Source organism: Meles meles, chromosome 12 (genome assembly GCF_922984935.1).
Source record: "Meles meles chromosome 12, mMelMel3.1 paternal haplotype, whole genome shotgun sequence".
NCBI classification, from domain to species: domain Eukaryota; kingdom Metazoa; phylum Chordata; class Mammalia; order Carnivora; family Mustelidae; genus Meles; species Meles meles.
The window spans coordinates 92,103,196-92,119,788 of NC_060077.1; positions in this window are offsets into that span (position 1 = coordinate 92,103,196).

Here is a 16,593-nt window from a genome sequence, read left to right on the forward strand (position 1 = left end):
CTTCCATAAGCCTTCAGGATAATTCTGGCACCGAATCAATGACAAACGGACGAGATACTTCAGGATAAACTCCGAAAACGGCTCATACATACATGGATGGCATTATGCATTTTTCTTTGGTGATACTAATTTTTAATAATAAGACAAGTGTCTGAAAGATATAGAATTCCCCTTTAGAAAATATGATTTTTTTATTATGGTTAAATATAGAACATAAAATTTGCCATCTTAACCCTGTTTGGGCACGCAGTTCAGCGGCACGAGGTGCATTCACGCTGGTCTGCAACCTTCCCCACCGCCAAGCCTCCAGAACTTGCGTCTTCCCAAACTAAAACTCTGTCCCTGTTAGACACTAACACCCCCACCCCCACCCCCACCCCCAGCTCCTGGCAACCACTAGCCTGCATTCTGTCACTGTTAAGGTTGACTAATTGATGTACCCCATAAATAGAATCATTCAATTTTTGTCCTTTCGTGTCTGTCTTATTTCACTTCTGTCCTCAGGATTTAGCCATCTGGTAGCACATTCAGAATTTCCTTCCTTATTAAGGCTCAATAACCTTTTGCTGCGCGGAACAGACCACACCTGGCTTACCCATTCATCCGTCTATTGACACCTGGGTAGAGTCCACCTTGTGGGTCTCGGGAATGATGCTGCTGTGAACAAGCGTGTACGTAGATCTGCTTGAGTCTCGTCTGGAATACAGGATTGCTAGAAGAAAAATCCTCAGCAATCATGAAAGACAGCCTTCTTGTAAAGCATGATTGCCTCTGCGAAGTCAGAAAATGGACTCCGTAAAGCAAGGAGTATGGCTGTTCTGAGTGCAAGTAACATAGAACAGTGGTGTTTTCTTAAAAAGTTACAAAAACTATATTTTACACTTGCCAAGGTACAGGATTACTCAAGATGAAAATCTCCTACGACGAATGCCAGTCAATGCAAGTAATCAAGTAATTCTAGCCCAAATAAAAGTAGCCTTTCATCCCCGCGGGCCAATTACCTCCACATGGCCTTCACCTGACCCCCTCGAGGCCAGCCTTCCTCAGGCGCTCCCATCTCCCTTTCCAAGCCCGCTGCCAAGCTCTTCTCCTTCTATCATGTAAGTCTTCCCTTATTCACTCACTCCTTCTGCCAAACGCACTTACCCTTCTTCCTTTGCAGATTGCAGTCCTAACGGGAAAGGTCTGCTGAGCTGTCTATAAGCCTTCCGTGCCCTTTGACAACGCTGTTGTAGATCGGAAATTCCAAGAGAGATGGGAAGCTGGTTTTACCTGCTCTGAGCTGGGAACTGCCCCTCTTGTCCTGCTCCTCTGCAAGCAGGGATGGAGGGGGACATCTCTGAGTGGGGTCCTGGACCCCCATGAGCCAGTGTCCCTGTCCTCTCACCAGGGGGTCACATCACAGATTTCCAGGTGCTATCTTTCGGTGTTTTTTCCCAACATGCAGGATTCTCAGTTACTCCCTGCTCCTGACGTTTTTGGCAACTCTCACAGCTTAGTCACTTTCAGTGCTAAACAATAGCATCCTTTCTAGGTGGTAAAGAGTTCCATCCTGCTTAACATTAGAGCTCCAGAGTTCATTCAAGAAGCCTCCCCTTTCTTGGCTCAGGGTGGCCTCGGGCCAGAACATCTGCGCTGAGGAGGGGCTGTGAGCTCTCATCTCCGAATTTCTTAGAATCCCTCCTCTCCCGCTTGCAGATCAGGGTGGTTTGATTTTCTCCTTTTGCAATCCTTAAATCTTTCTTTATTTTTCTCCGAAACTCCCGTCACACTTGTTTAGGAGAGTTCGCGATAGGCATCCATGTCTCGTTCCGCATTATTTCCTGTGACCTAATCAAACATTGTATTTGTGTAACTGAAGAAACTGTACAACTATTCCTGGGAGCTGTAAGAAATTCTGCTCTAATGAGGGACTTGTGGGTACTTGAGGTTTAAACAGCACAGGTTTAAACCATGCAATGGTATTGTAACGACTTAGCATGGTGACAGATGGTAACGAGACTCATTGTGGCCACCATTTTCTAATGTATATAAATTTTGAATCATCATGTGACACACACATATTCATGTCCGTCATTCTTCAATCCAAAGAAGAATTTAAGACAGCGCGTGGTAATAATCATCTGTACAGGTCCTAACTGATACTAGCTCCCGTGTCACTGTTAAGGGAACAGACAGCAGAGTCGTCTCTTGTGTGTGCCTTCCATGCTCGGAATTTTAGCGCATGTACAGATTCATGCCGCCATAGGTACAGAACAGTCGTGTCATCCAAATCCTCCTCACACCTCCCCGCTACGTTCACCTCCCCCTCCACCCCACCCCTGGGGGTCACAAAGTGTTCTCTCGAGAATCACTAAATCTCACAATACAGATTCATCCCCAGAGATCTGACTTTCTGACACTGTCACAGAAATGGAACCATACATTTTTTGAGACTGGCCTCCTTCGTGCAACATTTTTTGAGATTCATGCAAGTCTTTGCAGGTGTCAACAATTTATTCTTTTTTATCATCCCTGAGTCACATTCCGTTGTATAAATGTGCCACGGTTTCTTTTCTTTCTTTTTTTAAAAGATTTTATTTATTTATTTGACAGGCGAAGATCACAAGTAGGCAGAGAGGCAGGCAGAGAGAGAGGGGGAAGCAGGCTCCCTGTGAGCAGAGAGCCCGATGCGGAGCTCAATCCCAGGACCCTGAGATCATGACCTGAGCTGAAGGCAGAGGCTTTAACCCACTGAGCCACCCAGGCGCCCCTGTGCCACGGTTTCTTTATCTGTTCACCTGTTGACGAATATTTGAGTTGTTTCCAATTTGGGGTGATGGGAAACTGAGCTGTTGTGAATATTCATGTCCAGGTTTTTGTGTGAAGGTACATTTTTTTTAAAGATTTTATTTATTTATTTGACAGATCACAAGTAGGCAGAGAGGCAGGCAGAGAGAGAGAGGAGGAAGCAGGCTCCCTGCCGAGCAGAGAACCCGATACGGGACTCGATCTCAGGACCCTGAGATCATGACCTGAGCTGAAGGCAGAGGCTTAACCCACTGAGCCACCCAGGCACCCCTAGGTACATTTTTATTTCTCCAGGAATCTCACACCTAGCAGTGGGATCACTGAAATTTATCAGGAACTGCCAAAGCAGCTGCACCATTTTACAACCCCACCAGCAGTGCTGAGAGTCCCAGGGGCTCTGTATCCTCGTGAGGCACTGGTGTTGTAAGGATTCTTTTATTCTAGCCATTCCGACTAAGAGAAAGTTCCCTGCCTTCTTAAAATTTCCGATCTAAGACAACAGTGGTACGAAGAGGCACATAAGGCTTATGGTGAACACACTGTGGCTTTAGTTTGCATTTTCCTAACATCTAATGATGTTGGACATATTTTCATGTGCTTATTTGTCACCATATATCTTCGTGTCTGTTCAAATCTTTTGCCGTTTTTTAATTTGATTTTCCTATGAGCATTGCTTTACTGCTGTCCAGAGCTGCATCCGTGTCTCTACCTGCGACAACCTCACTGTTCATCCAGCCTCTACCTTGCCCTCCTGTAGGTCATTCTCAAGAAAAGACAGTTACTTCTCTGCTCAGGCCCTCAGTGGCTTTCCGTCTTGCTTACATTAAAAACTAAAGCCTCACCCTAGTCTACATGATCTGCTCTTAATTACTTCTCTGACCTCATCTCTTGATTCTCTTTCCCTTATTCTCTTCATGTAGCCCCTCTGACTCTCACTGTTCTTTGGATATACGGGGCACACTTCTATCTCAGGACCTTTGCACCTGCTGCTCCCACTCCTGAGCGTGTGAGGTTTTTCCAGATGAGTACTTGGAGCAGATGAGTACTTGGAGCACGGGGAACACTTGGTAAATATTTGTTGAGTGAATGAATGGAAGCACTGACTCTTTGCTAAGCGTGGGCTTGGTCCCGCCCTGATTTTACTCCTACAGACACCTACATCGTTGGTCTTGGAAACTGGTGATCCCAGGGCAATGACTTGGGCAAGAGCAGAGCGCTTACATCACTTTTCCCTTCACTCATTCCCCCAGCACGCGCAGCCAAGCTCCCCTCTGTTTCAGCTGAAGCCACATTCCCCCTGCTCTGCTCCCACACCAGCCATCAGTCTCCCAGGGGACTTGCATTTGCTTATTCATTGTTGTTTTGTTTCCATGTTTCTCTCTATAACCTAAGGTTTGTTTATGGGAAGAGAGCCAGAAGTCCACGCTCATTCCCCAGATTAGCAGGAACTGGGAACCCCTCCTCCACATGCCAGCTGGTGTTTCAGGACCTTACGGTTGTGCAGCAGATGTGAGACCCAGTGCTGCAGGCTGTGCCCTACAAGACTCCACAGGCGACTTGCACATGCGTATGGCAGCCACGGGAGGGAAAGGTCTTCCTTCAAGATATTTGTGATTTGAGTTTGGGGTCCTCAAGATAGGGCATATTTCAAATGCTGATTTCTTTCATCAGGAGATGCTTTTATGAGCTTTTCAGAGATAATATTCCCAGAGCCTGATGTCTTTTACCCACAACTGACTCCGTTGGCTGATGCTTCTTCTGGCTGTTGGCACTTTATCCTCTGCCTTCGCTCTGGGCTCCCCTTCTCCAGGTGGTTCTCCTGGGTAGATTCTCACTCGAGATGACCAGTCTGGTCCCCTCTGCAGGATCCACATCTGGCCCGCAGGAAGCTCTGGAGAGAGACCCTTCCCCTCCCCGGCACTTCCTCTAGTCAGAAGGACAGCCCGTGTCTAGTGAGTCACCGGAAGCTTTTCCAACACAAACCAGACGCTCACGTCAGAAGACTCCTGACAAGCTTTTCAAGTGGTTTATGGCGCGTTAAGCACCTTCTCTTCTCCCCAGCAGGGAACAGAGAGCAGATACCCAGCCCCGAACCACTTACTCCAGAGAGCTCCTCCTTGACTCCCTTTTCAGTCTCTCTGAACAGTCTTGGCTTTGCCTGTGGAGGGGAGAGGGGGGTGGGACTAATCTTGGAGCCAATCTTGGCAGGACCCCTTGGGACACCCCCTGAGCCAGTCCTACTAGGCTGGTGTGGTGCCCACACCAGGGCCGTCAGTATATGGGCACGTGTTATGTCGCGCTCGTCTTAGCGGTTTCTGCTGCAACGACAGAGACTGTCGGCAGAGTCCCAGTTAATGGTCGCACATAAACAAGATAATTATCAAAAAGGAGGGCAGACAAGGAAGGCCAAGCGTTTCTACTGATGTGAGCAAACTGCAGAGGAAGCCCGTGGCTAAGCCGAAACTCACGGTGCAGGAGCACAGCCCCCCCAAGTGTGCGCCTGAGACACGGCAGAGTTGGACTTTCCAGATGGTCCTTGGATCCAGGTTTGTTCATTTCCCAGGAGACTCCTCCGCTGGTACCTGGCACCTGCGGGAAGCTGAGTGATGACCACAGAAGAGGCGTCCACACCCTCGTCTCTGAGACCCGTGGCATGTCTCCCTGCTCAGCCAAGGGGACGCTGCAGGTGTGATTAAGGGAAGGATCTTGAAGAAGGAAGAAGGGGCCGTGAGCCAAGGAGCCCGGGGAGCCTCCAAAAGCTAGGAGAGGCGAAGGTGTGGATGTTCCCCAGAAGCTCGCAGAAGATCCCGTCCTGCAGACACCCTTACTGCCGACCTCCAGCCCGACGCCTGCGGGACCACCAACGGCCGTGGGGAGCCACTGCGCTTTGGTTAGCCAGTTCCCCCGCCGCGGGGAGCTGGGACGCCCGAAGACAGGACACTGCGGACATCCCAGGCAGCCCGAGAATAGACCGTGCGGCTGTGACGCTCCTCGCTGTGGGTGCCGAACGCGAGTGGGTGCTCAGCCGCATCCCAGAGATTTCAAGCTGGCTGGGGAGACACGAGCGCTTGAGTGCTGAGCACAGCCGCCACCTCGGGCCTCTTAGGGTGAGCTCCTCTCGACCCCAAACCAGGCTCCACGTCCTTTTCGTCTCTTTTGAGAGCACAGTGAGTACTGACCCTGGAATGGCGAGCGCCAACCACTGCTGACAGTTTGAAGACCCGCAGCCTAACCCAGGACCAGACCGCATCTTTGACCTCGATGCTTCTTTATCTTGCCTGCGTGCACCCAACAGACCAGTGTTTTAAAAGGGAACGAACTCGGTTCAGTGTTCCCAGTAGCATGTAACAACTGAACCCCATCGGTTCAATAAAAGCTTTAATGGGAAGCTTGTTGTCTTGAGTCGTATTGAGGGAATTCTTGTTTCCACCAGACTGAAAGAAGTCACATGAATGCCTCCCCGTGCCTCGGGTCTCAGCCGCCCACCGGGCTGGCCCTTGTTCCACTCCCTGCAGGTGCTCAGAACGCACGCTCGGGCCCCGTGCTGCAGGCTTGCTGGATCCTGAAGGAAACGCGCGGCAGGGACAAGGACCCCTGCTGCCCATCTTCCCGCTGTGCCCCTGGCCTGTTACCCACCCCCCAAAAGTACACAGAAGCCCCCTCACACCTTCCTCCAACGCTCTTCCCAATGAGACAGGCGCACTAGGCAGGCAGACTTGGATCCCGCCCGCGGCCCTCCATCCAGGGCCTCTGGGAGCCTCAGGAACGCTGAGGCTCAGACCGCATCCCGGAACCGGTTACACCAGAACCGCTAGAAGACTACGGGGCGATGATGGGGTTTTTAAAGCTGCCCAGGGGATTTCTCATGAGCGGAGGGACTTCTTGAAGATAATTGAACCTGAGCCAAAAGTAATTATGAGATCGCTCATACTGACTGCTTCATCCATTCTATTTCCTGTAAAATTAATATAGTGAAAAGCAACGTGGATTCTCAAAATTAGGCCGCACACTGTAGATGACAGGGGGACAGCAGAAGCCTCGGGAGTGAAACCCGCATGTCTTCTGAAATGATCCAAGGCAGCAGCTGGGACCCAGGGCGGGCTGGGCCTTGGACGTTCTGCCTGGTGGCTCTGGGCAGCTCTAACCATCCTTCATGCGTCCAGGCTGGCCCCAGTTTGCGGGGTCTGAAGGATCTGGAGTTCAAAAGTTCTCCTGAAGAAAACGGACATAAAATGAATAAAAAAGGTGGACAAGTGGATACTGGCTTACAAACGTGGCAGAGGAGCCCTGGACCGTATAGTTCATTAATTTCACGGTAAAGAATTTCTCCGATTGGGCCCAAAGTTTCCATCACATGCAGGCTCTGCAGGCTTGGCTCAACCAGGCACCGGCTGAGTATCTGGCCATCCTGGCATCCTCGTTTGTGGATAGTGGGTGTGGTGGACTTAAACCCTCAAGGAGGGACTAGAGTGCCCCAAGGTCACTGGGTTCTAGTAAGATTCCCCTGCACTCACGGCTCTTCCCAGGGGGCCCTGAGCTTGTTGCCCATGCCCAGTGAGGGGCAGGAACCGTGGGCTATGTGGCCCACTGCACAAGCACCCTGTGATCCCATCTGAGTGAAGCCACTGGAAAGCCTGATCTCTGGCACTGTTCCACCTGCACTTTCATGCTTCGGAGACAAGCACAGAGACGGCGTGTGGATGGGCAAGTTGTGCCATTTCTCGCTCTCGGGCCAGCAGGTGCTTTGCCTCCGTGAGCCAGCTTGACCGCCAGGGTCTTGCTTTGTCCTCTCCTTCCTCGGTGTCTCATCTCTGTTCATGGTCCCTTTCCACACTTTTTTCTTCTATTTTTTCCTCCTTTTTCTTCCTCTTTTTCTTCTTCCTTCCAGAAGTACTAGTAGACCCCAGAAACTGCTCTGGATGCTGATAACCAGGGTGTCTGGTTGGCTGAGTCCGTGCACTGATCTGCCAGAGTGATGGGACCCACTGGGCATGAAGTCCGTGGCAGCTTCCTTAAGAAGGAGACCTGGAGATGGCTTTGGTACTGTGCACACAGAAGGTGACTGCAAAACGCGTGTTTACCGGGTGGCCTAGTGTCCCCCAAATTCACATCCACCTGGAATCTTGGGGAGGAGACTTATTTGGAGATCAGAATTTTGTAGCCAATTCACTAGGAGGAGTTCTTGCTGAATGGATGGGGAATGTCCTCACCAGAGAGGTGAGGACACTCGGGTGTGCACCTGGAGACACAGGCACGAATTCGAGCCAGGCAGCTGCAAGCCAAGGAATGCTGAGGAACGCCGGGAGCCACTGGACCCTGGAGGAGGCAGGAAGGCTCCTACCCTGGAGCCTTCAGAGGGGTCATCCCACTGCTGATGCCTTGACCTCAGACTTCTGGCCTCCAGACCGGCGGGGAGGAGCACACTCTTCGTGTTTGGGAGCCCCATGGAAAGTGGGGCTTTGTTCTGGAAGTCCCAGGAAACTAATACACATGTAACTAAATTATCAGAAAACAGGTCGCCATTGTGGCGAGCCTACATGTGTGTATGAGACTGAGAGAGGACAAACCCCGCACTTGAGCGCTGATGGCCCCGCACTTTCCAACATGGCCTTTGTCCCACAGTCAAGACCCAAAAGCAAACGGCAGGGGCAGTAATACGTCATGTCCCTTAGACTGCCTCCAGAGGATGCTCCCGGCAGGCCACTGTTTTGGAACCTTACCTGGGACACTGGAGGTGACAGATATCTGAGGACAGCAGAAAGGGCCACCACCGAGCTGTGCACTTCTCTGTGTATTTGGTTACTTTGCTACGTCCAGAGGAGAAACAGATTTTCCCAGCACGTGCACAGCTTTTGTCCAGCAACTATGCAGCTCCCCTCCTCCTCCAGCCCGTGGACAGATTGCTATCACCTAAAGCACACAGAACTCCTGATATATGCTGGAACGTTCAGCGGTTTCAACTTTCCTTTGCTTTGCCAAGGGTTTTAATGCTGTTTATATTCTGAAACAGGATCGGTTCCCTCCCACCCCAACCCCTCACATGAAAAACCAGCCAGGGGAAAATAGCTCCAAACTGCCAGTGAAATGTCAACAAATGATGAATTTTTAAAGTTCCCCAATAGATGTGTTCTTTCTCCAATAAGACAAGGAAAGGTAACAGGCGAGTCTGTTGATCACAAAAAGGAAAACTGAAACTCTTATGTCCTAGCCATCCTGACATCATCAGAATAAACTGTCCTGGCGTAGAAACAGGTGGAAATGGAAAGATCATGGACCACTGAATGCAACCGTGAGAGCTGTGTTGGCAGAAAAGCACTGGGAGTTATCAGTAAGTGGGTATAATTTTTGGTGAGCACACATGTTTCTGTTATGTTTTATACCCTTTATTTTAAATCTGAGGTAAGCTACGGTGTCTTGTGCTTTTAATGAAATGATCCTTCCCAAATAAGCAGTACAAGATGAGGAGTGGGAGCACAGGCTGAAACATTAAAAATCCTTTCTTCATTAGTTAGTGAATATAATCCTTCAATATTTGGATATTTTTAAGTATCAGTGAGAAAAGGACAGTGGTATTCTCACAGCCAAGAGAGGACATAATCCCAGAAGACTCATCGCCAACTCAGAGGGAGTCCTGACTTCCAGTCACCTTAAAAAGGATGACAAATGTATTTTGTCATCCTTTTTAAGGATGACAATTAGTATTATTATTTTAAGGATGAAATTAGTATTATTGGTTGCAAAGTTCCAAAATCAGTTTGAAATTCTTACAGCACTTGGAAATTCACACAGATAACAAGATTAAAATGAAAAAAATCAGTCGTTTTTATTCTTGTCAGTGTTGTAATAAAGATATACGTGTAAGCAGAAACCCAGCGAGTGTGCTTGATAACCAGTCCTCTTCGTCCCTTATTCCAGAACTTTCTACTGTGGCATCATGTGACCGAGAGCCACAAAGTTCCCAAACCTCTCTCCTGTGCTGCTGTGGGCGTGGGCTTGCCCGGCCTCCGTGCATCTTGCAAGACTCTAAACCTTCTGTGATTTCCCTTCATTCGGTGGGTTGTCATGTGACCTTGGCCCTCTCTCCTCTTGTCCAGACACACTCACAAAGGCAATGCTGCAGCGTCTGTTTCTTGGACAAGTTACTGTTTTTCCCTGAAGTACAGAGAGTGAAGGACTTTGTGAAGCCTGTAGTTAAAAATGCCACATGTGATTGAAATCCATTTTGGATTGTTTCCACACCCTCGCTATTGTGAACAATGCTCTATTGGACAGAGGAGCACAGATATCATGTCAAGATCCTGATTTCAATTCTTTTGGATAAGTACCCAGAAGTGGGATTGCATAAATTTCCCACGGTAGTTCCAGGTTAAGTTTTTTGAAGCAACCTAAATGTCCACTGATGGCCGAATGAATAAAGAGACTGTGACATACACAAGCAATGGGATATCACTCAGCATCAGAAAAGGGAATCCTGGGACGCCTGCGTGGCTCAGTTGGCCCAAGAGTCAAGTCGACTCTTGATTTCAGCTCAGGTCACGATCTCAAGGTTGTGAGATCGAGCCCCGTGTGCGGGGCTCTGGGCTCAGCGTGGAGTCTGCCTCTCCCACTCGTGTGTGCTCTCTCTCTCTCAAATAAATAAATAAATAAACCTTAAAAAGAAAAGAAAAGAAAATCCTGCCATTTGTGACCACATGGCTGAACCTGGAGGGCATGATGTTGACTGAAAGAAGCCAGACACAGAGGACGAGTGCTGCACAATTCCACTCACGTGAGGAGTGGAAAGTCGTCAGACACACAGAAACAGAGGGTAGATCGGTGGATACCAGGGGTCGGGGGAGAGGAAATGGAGGCTGCAGTTGGGTGGGTAGAAAGTTTCAGTCAGGCCAGGGGAATCGGCTCTAGATCTCTGTGCGCCCCTGGTTGACGACGCTGCAGAGAACACGTAAGAACCTGTTCAGAGAGTGGATCTTGCGTTAAGCGTTCTTACCACAATAAAAAAGAAAATGGAGATTCTGTGAAAGGTAACTTTTTTGTATACTAAGACATATCGTGGTTTTTTTAAAGGCAAAATTCATGGATTCCATTGTCTTTCAGGGGGTTTTGGTCAGAAACAGGGTGATGCTGTCACGACCGTTAGAAGACATTGGTCTTCTTTGTCATCCCCACGCCACCCTCAAAGCATATGATACACGTTGAGGAAAGGGAATAGGAGGGTAGCAGGACACAGAGGGAGAAAACACGGTCTCACTGTTTGCTCTGAGGATGGAGGGGGCGAGGAATGGAAACGTGCTCTGTGAATCAGCAAATGTTGCAAGTTTTGGAAACAGTCCTTTCTGAAGGGGGTTCAGCATTTTCCTATATTTAATTAATGTGAGAAATCAAAGGGGACGTTACTGCAATTTAGTTTCAGACCAAACCTAAAGATCTAATTCAGGGATACCTGGAACCACAAAACCATTTGGAAGCTATTTAAACTCTGTCACGTACCCAGCTGGCGACTGGCCATAGGATTTCAAAAGCTGTTTAGAAACTGAAGGGGCGCTTGGGTGGCTCAGTCATTAGGCGTCTGCCTTTGGCTCCAATAGTGATCCCAGAGTCCTGGGATCGAGCCCCACATCAGGGTCCCTGCTCAGTTGGAAGCCTGCTTCTCCCTCTCCCTCTGCCCCTGCTTGTGTTCCTTCTCTCTCTCTCTCTCTCTCTCTCTCTGTGTGTCAAATAAATAAGTAGAATAAAAAAAAAGTTTAAAAAAAGGAATTGAAGAGGGGACTTCCCCCTTCTGTCCAATGACCGTGTGTATGGCAGACATATTGGTTTGTGTTGAAATCTCGCAGGAGTTGGAAGGATCCCCGACTTTTTTTTTTTTTTTTTTTGTCTTGGATGGAATTGCCATGCATTAGATTGCTACAGCCATTTAAAACTTGCACACGTAGAATTTTATGCATTCACTCTGAGGTCTGACCTCAGATGATGAGTAAGCAACTGTGAGATTGAGTCTCAAGCCTTCCCAATCAATATATAATTTTGCTTGACAATTCAGGACACCTAGGGGGAAGCGAGAGTGTTCTAGCTTTCCTTCCAAATCACCACAGCTACAAAGTGCAACTGTCTGAGAGCAATCCAAGACAGGAGAGGAACAAATAGGGGAAAAAATAGCTTTATCCACCCGTTCATTTGTCCGTTCACTCTTCAAGCTCTTAATGAGTGCTTACTGTATGCCGGATGCTGGACTTGTCAGTGCCAGAGATTCAGGTTCAACATGTTTAGTTAGAGCTTTGCGCTCGTATGACACTGCCGTGACTTCCAGAACATTCTAAAAGCATTAGGTTGCAAAGATCTACGTGTGGCTCTAACACATTAACAAAAATTTACCTCTGAGACACCAAATGTTAAAAAAGAGTATCTACCATTGAACTGACAGCAAGGCTCCTGTTCAGACACATGGCTGTCTAACCCCGTCTTTAGTAAAAAAACACAAGGCTAAGAATGCCTGTGGGAAAACAGAACGTACTGTTCATATTGCCCAGACATGACAACATGAGCCAACAAGCCAGAACTACAGACTCTAACCCTTAACACTAGGCAGGGGTTACTTAGAGCCCCAGTCCCTACAGACCTTCTGCTCCCCTGGGATCAGAGACACCGAGAGACAGAAATTAAAGGATGACAGAAACTGAAAACTTCCCTCTCAGCCTCCCCCCCCGCCCCCCGCCGGCTCCCTGGGTCCTGTTCCAAATGGTGGGCTACAGCAGGTGACAGGCATACTAATCCTGAACGCCAAGTCGGTCAAAGGAAATGCAAACATTTGGGGCTGGAGAAACGGATTGGCTGATGCCAAGGGAGTGAAAGCAAGGCGGGAGAACAGGCCAGTTTTGGGGGAGACTAACTTTACCAGCTGAGGTAATGGGGAGCCATGCGGGTCCTTTGTAGCTGCTCCCTCCCGCCTCCCAGGATTCTGCTTCTTGCCAGCAGCCCTCCGTGGCAGGTGCCCTCTTCATGTAGTTACCTCGCACATCTCTGCTTTTGCGGCCCCAGAAAATCATTACGTTCCCCAAAGCGGCCTCTTTGCCCAGGAAAATTCTGTTTTTCAGGGTGATGGGTGCTCTCATGGCTGTGTGTTTAGTTAAGCTTGGTTACACAGAACTAACTGAGATTCTGGATAATACGATTTGACTCGTGCTGGGAACTGGAAATTACCGTAACTGAAGTAAGATCTACTGCTTTTATGAGTGGGTCCGTAATCAGCAGTAACTTGCATAATGCTTATATTCCTTAAATTCTCAGAGTAAGTCACATCAGTTTTTCTGATGTAGCCAACCACTGGTCAGCCGTCCACATACCTCTTTCCTTGGGTTCTTTTATGGTGTCCCTGCTCCTAAAAAGTCCCGCAGAAAAGAGAAAACTATTTACTTAGCTCCTTAAGCTCAGATCAGACTACTTGTTGTAACAGGATGGGAAAAGTAGCCTTTACCCAAAAACAACTGGATTGCGGGGCCACCTGCTGGGGATTCCGAGCTGTGCACACTTAGGTTGAAGCGTCAGCTCGTGTACTGAATAGCCATGGATTGCTGTGGTCTTCAGGCTGGGATACTTGGGGTCACACGAGGACTTTTAAGGGAGGTCTCAGGGTTTTAAGGGCACCAATTTCCAGCTGTTCAAAGTCCACATGTCCTCTCTCCTAGAGTGGACCGGACTGATGACTGCTGTCCTACTTCCTGCCTTCCTGCTCTCCTTTCAAAATGATGGTATAGACTGAACGTGCCCCCCAACCCAAGTTCATGTGTTGAGACCTAATCCCCAAGGCGATTTGGAGGGTGGGGACTTTGGGAGGTGACTAGGTATGGAATGGGATTTGTGTCATTGTGAAGATGGCCCCACAGGGCTGCCATGTGAGGACACAGAGAGAAGACGGCTGTCTATAGAGAACCAGGAAGCCAGGCTCTCACCAGACACCAACTCGGACAGCACCGTGGTCTTGGACGTCCAGCCTCCACAGCTGTGAGAAGTAAATTCCCGTCATGTATAAGCCTGAACAGACCAAGACAGTGCCAGGCATCATTCTAAGTGCTGTACGTTTAGCTCAAAAAGCCTCACATAGGGGGCACCTGGCTGGCTCCGTAGGAAGAGGGTGCCACCCTTGATCTTGGGGTGAGCCCTTTGTTGGATGTAGAGATTACTTAGAAATAAAACTTTTAAAAAAGCCTCAGATGTTCCAAACAAAGGAGCAACTTGAAATACCACAGTATACTATTATTAGAGAAAGCCTCCTTAATCAAGGATGTCTGTTAGCTGCATATTATGCATTATTTCAAGAGGAAGGAGATAGAAAGTCCAGCTTCTGGCAATTAACATTATATTTCCAAGTAAAAGAGTCCCATCCCAAGAGTAAATTCTGTATTTTCTTAATAAATCTTAATTCAGATCTGTAAGAGAAATGTTTCCATCAACTTTTGCCAGAAGATTATTAGGTACAGAGATAATACTCACTTTTACTTGGACCGAAGGCTCTTCCTTGCTCTAATTTACCAACAGCTTCTTTGCTCTCATTACTGCTGCATAGCTATAAAATTTTGGTAAGTTTAGTGGTAATGTGTTATGGATTCTACTCTAAATATCTTCTTTTTGCTGTATTTTTCACTGAACCTTGTATCATGCCAGCAATAATCTCACTTATAGACATCTAAACCAATTTTTAAAAGCCCAATAGATATGATTAAAGGGTACATTTCCAATAAATTACTTTCAATATCTAAAATTCTTTGTCAAATGTATACAGTTGACCTTTAAACAGCATGGCTTTGAACTACATGGGTCCACTCACACGTGGATTTTTTCAAATGATACAGTACAGTTCTGTAAATATATTTTCTCATCCTTATAATTTTAACATTTTTTTCTCTAGCTTACTTTATAGAATATATGTACTTTATATATACTTTACAGAATATAGAATATAATACATATATAAAATATGTGGTAGTCAACTGTTTATGTTATCAGTAAGGCTTCTGGTCAGTAGAAGTCTGTAGTCATTGAGGATCTGGGGAGTCAAATCTTATGAATATGTTTTCGACTGCCAGGGGGATTGGCACCCCTAATGCCTGTGTTGTTCAAGGGTTAACTGTAATATCTTTAGGTGTTTTGTTTTAAATATTTTATTTATTTGACAGAGAAAGAGAGGTCACAAGTAGGCAGAGAGGCAGGCAGAGAGAGGGGAGGAAGCAGGCTCCCTGCTGAGCAGAGAGCCTGTATGGGGGGCTCCATCCCAGGACCCTGGGATCATGACCTGAGCCAAAGGCAGAGGCTTAACCCACTGAGCCACCCAGGCACCCTGTTTTAGGTGTTTTTTATCAGTCACATAGAATAATGATTATGATGAGAATTTAATCCAGAAAAAATCTTTAGCAATTAGAGATTTTAGCTATAGAAAAGTAAATATTCATTTAAATTTCCATACATAGTCTCCTGCAGAGAAGTATGACAGAATCATTGATAAAAGACTATGAAGTATTAACATGTTACAATTTGATGGTTAATTTGAAAAACCCAAGAAATAACAAGCACTGGTGAGAATGTGGAGAAAAGGGAAAGTGTATGCACTATTGGTGGGAGTGCAAAGGGGTGCAACATTGGTTAAAAAAAAAGTGGTTAAAAAATTGGTGACATTGGTAAATTGGTGCAACTTAGAAAACAGTATAGAGGTTCCTCAAAATATGAAAAATAGAAACGCCATACAATCCAGGAATTGCCCTTCTCGGTATTTACCAGAAGAAAATGAAAACACTAACTCAAAGATATCTATGCACCCCTTCATTTACTGCAGCATTATTTACAGTAACTATGATACGGGAGTAACCCGTGTCTGTCGACAGATGAATGGATAAAGAAGATGTGAGATATACACACACGGGCTATTACCCAGCTATTAAAAAAAAAAAAAAAAGAATAACATCTCTCACAATAAACTGCATGGATCTAGAGGGTCTTACGCTGAGGCAAAAACCTTATAATTTCAACTTTAGGTAGCATGCAAAAAACAACAAAAGAGAAACAGGCTCACAAACGTAGAGGACAAAATAGCAGTTGCCAGAGGGAAAGTTGAGGGAGCTTGAGCAAATTAGGTGATGGGGATTAAGAGCTACAAACTTCCAGGAATACTGTAGTAACTTTGGTGACAGATGGTAATTGCACTCACTGTGGTGGGCACTTCCTAATGACTATGATTGTTAAATCACGGTGGTGTCCCTGAAACTAATACATTATATGTCAACTCCAATTCAAATAAAAAAAAAAAAACCACAAAGACAAGAAAAAAGTTAAAAATGAACCATAGATTATTTAATATAGATAAATTTCCCGCCTTAAAGCTGTTCGTACAGTTCGACTTGACCGAGGGGGGTGGGGGGTAGAATTGGTATATGACAGTATACGAGATCATTGTGATATGTATGAGAATAATATTCCCTCATTTTTCGAACTTAATCAAAAAAAAGTTACAATTTGACACCAACCTGAGAGGGATACAGATGGAAAACTTAAGGGAGGGTCGTTTTATTTTAAAGTATTTACAGCAACTGTTAAGCTTGCCATTAAGGAAAAAGGGCGGCACGTGGGAGAGGTACAGGTTTTGCACACTCCAAGGAGGTGTCCACCACCCCCGGGTCCCGCGGAGGAAACACAAACAAAAATAAGCGCTGGGTCTTCTTCCGTCATCACCTCCCGGGACCGCAGGGTTTAAATCCTGCTCCCTCGGAAAGGGGGCTGGTGCGGCCCAGCGACCCACGTCGGGCCGCGGCAGGTGGCACC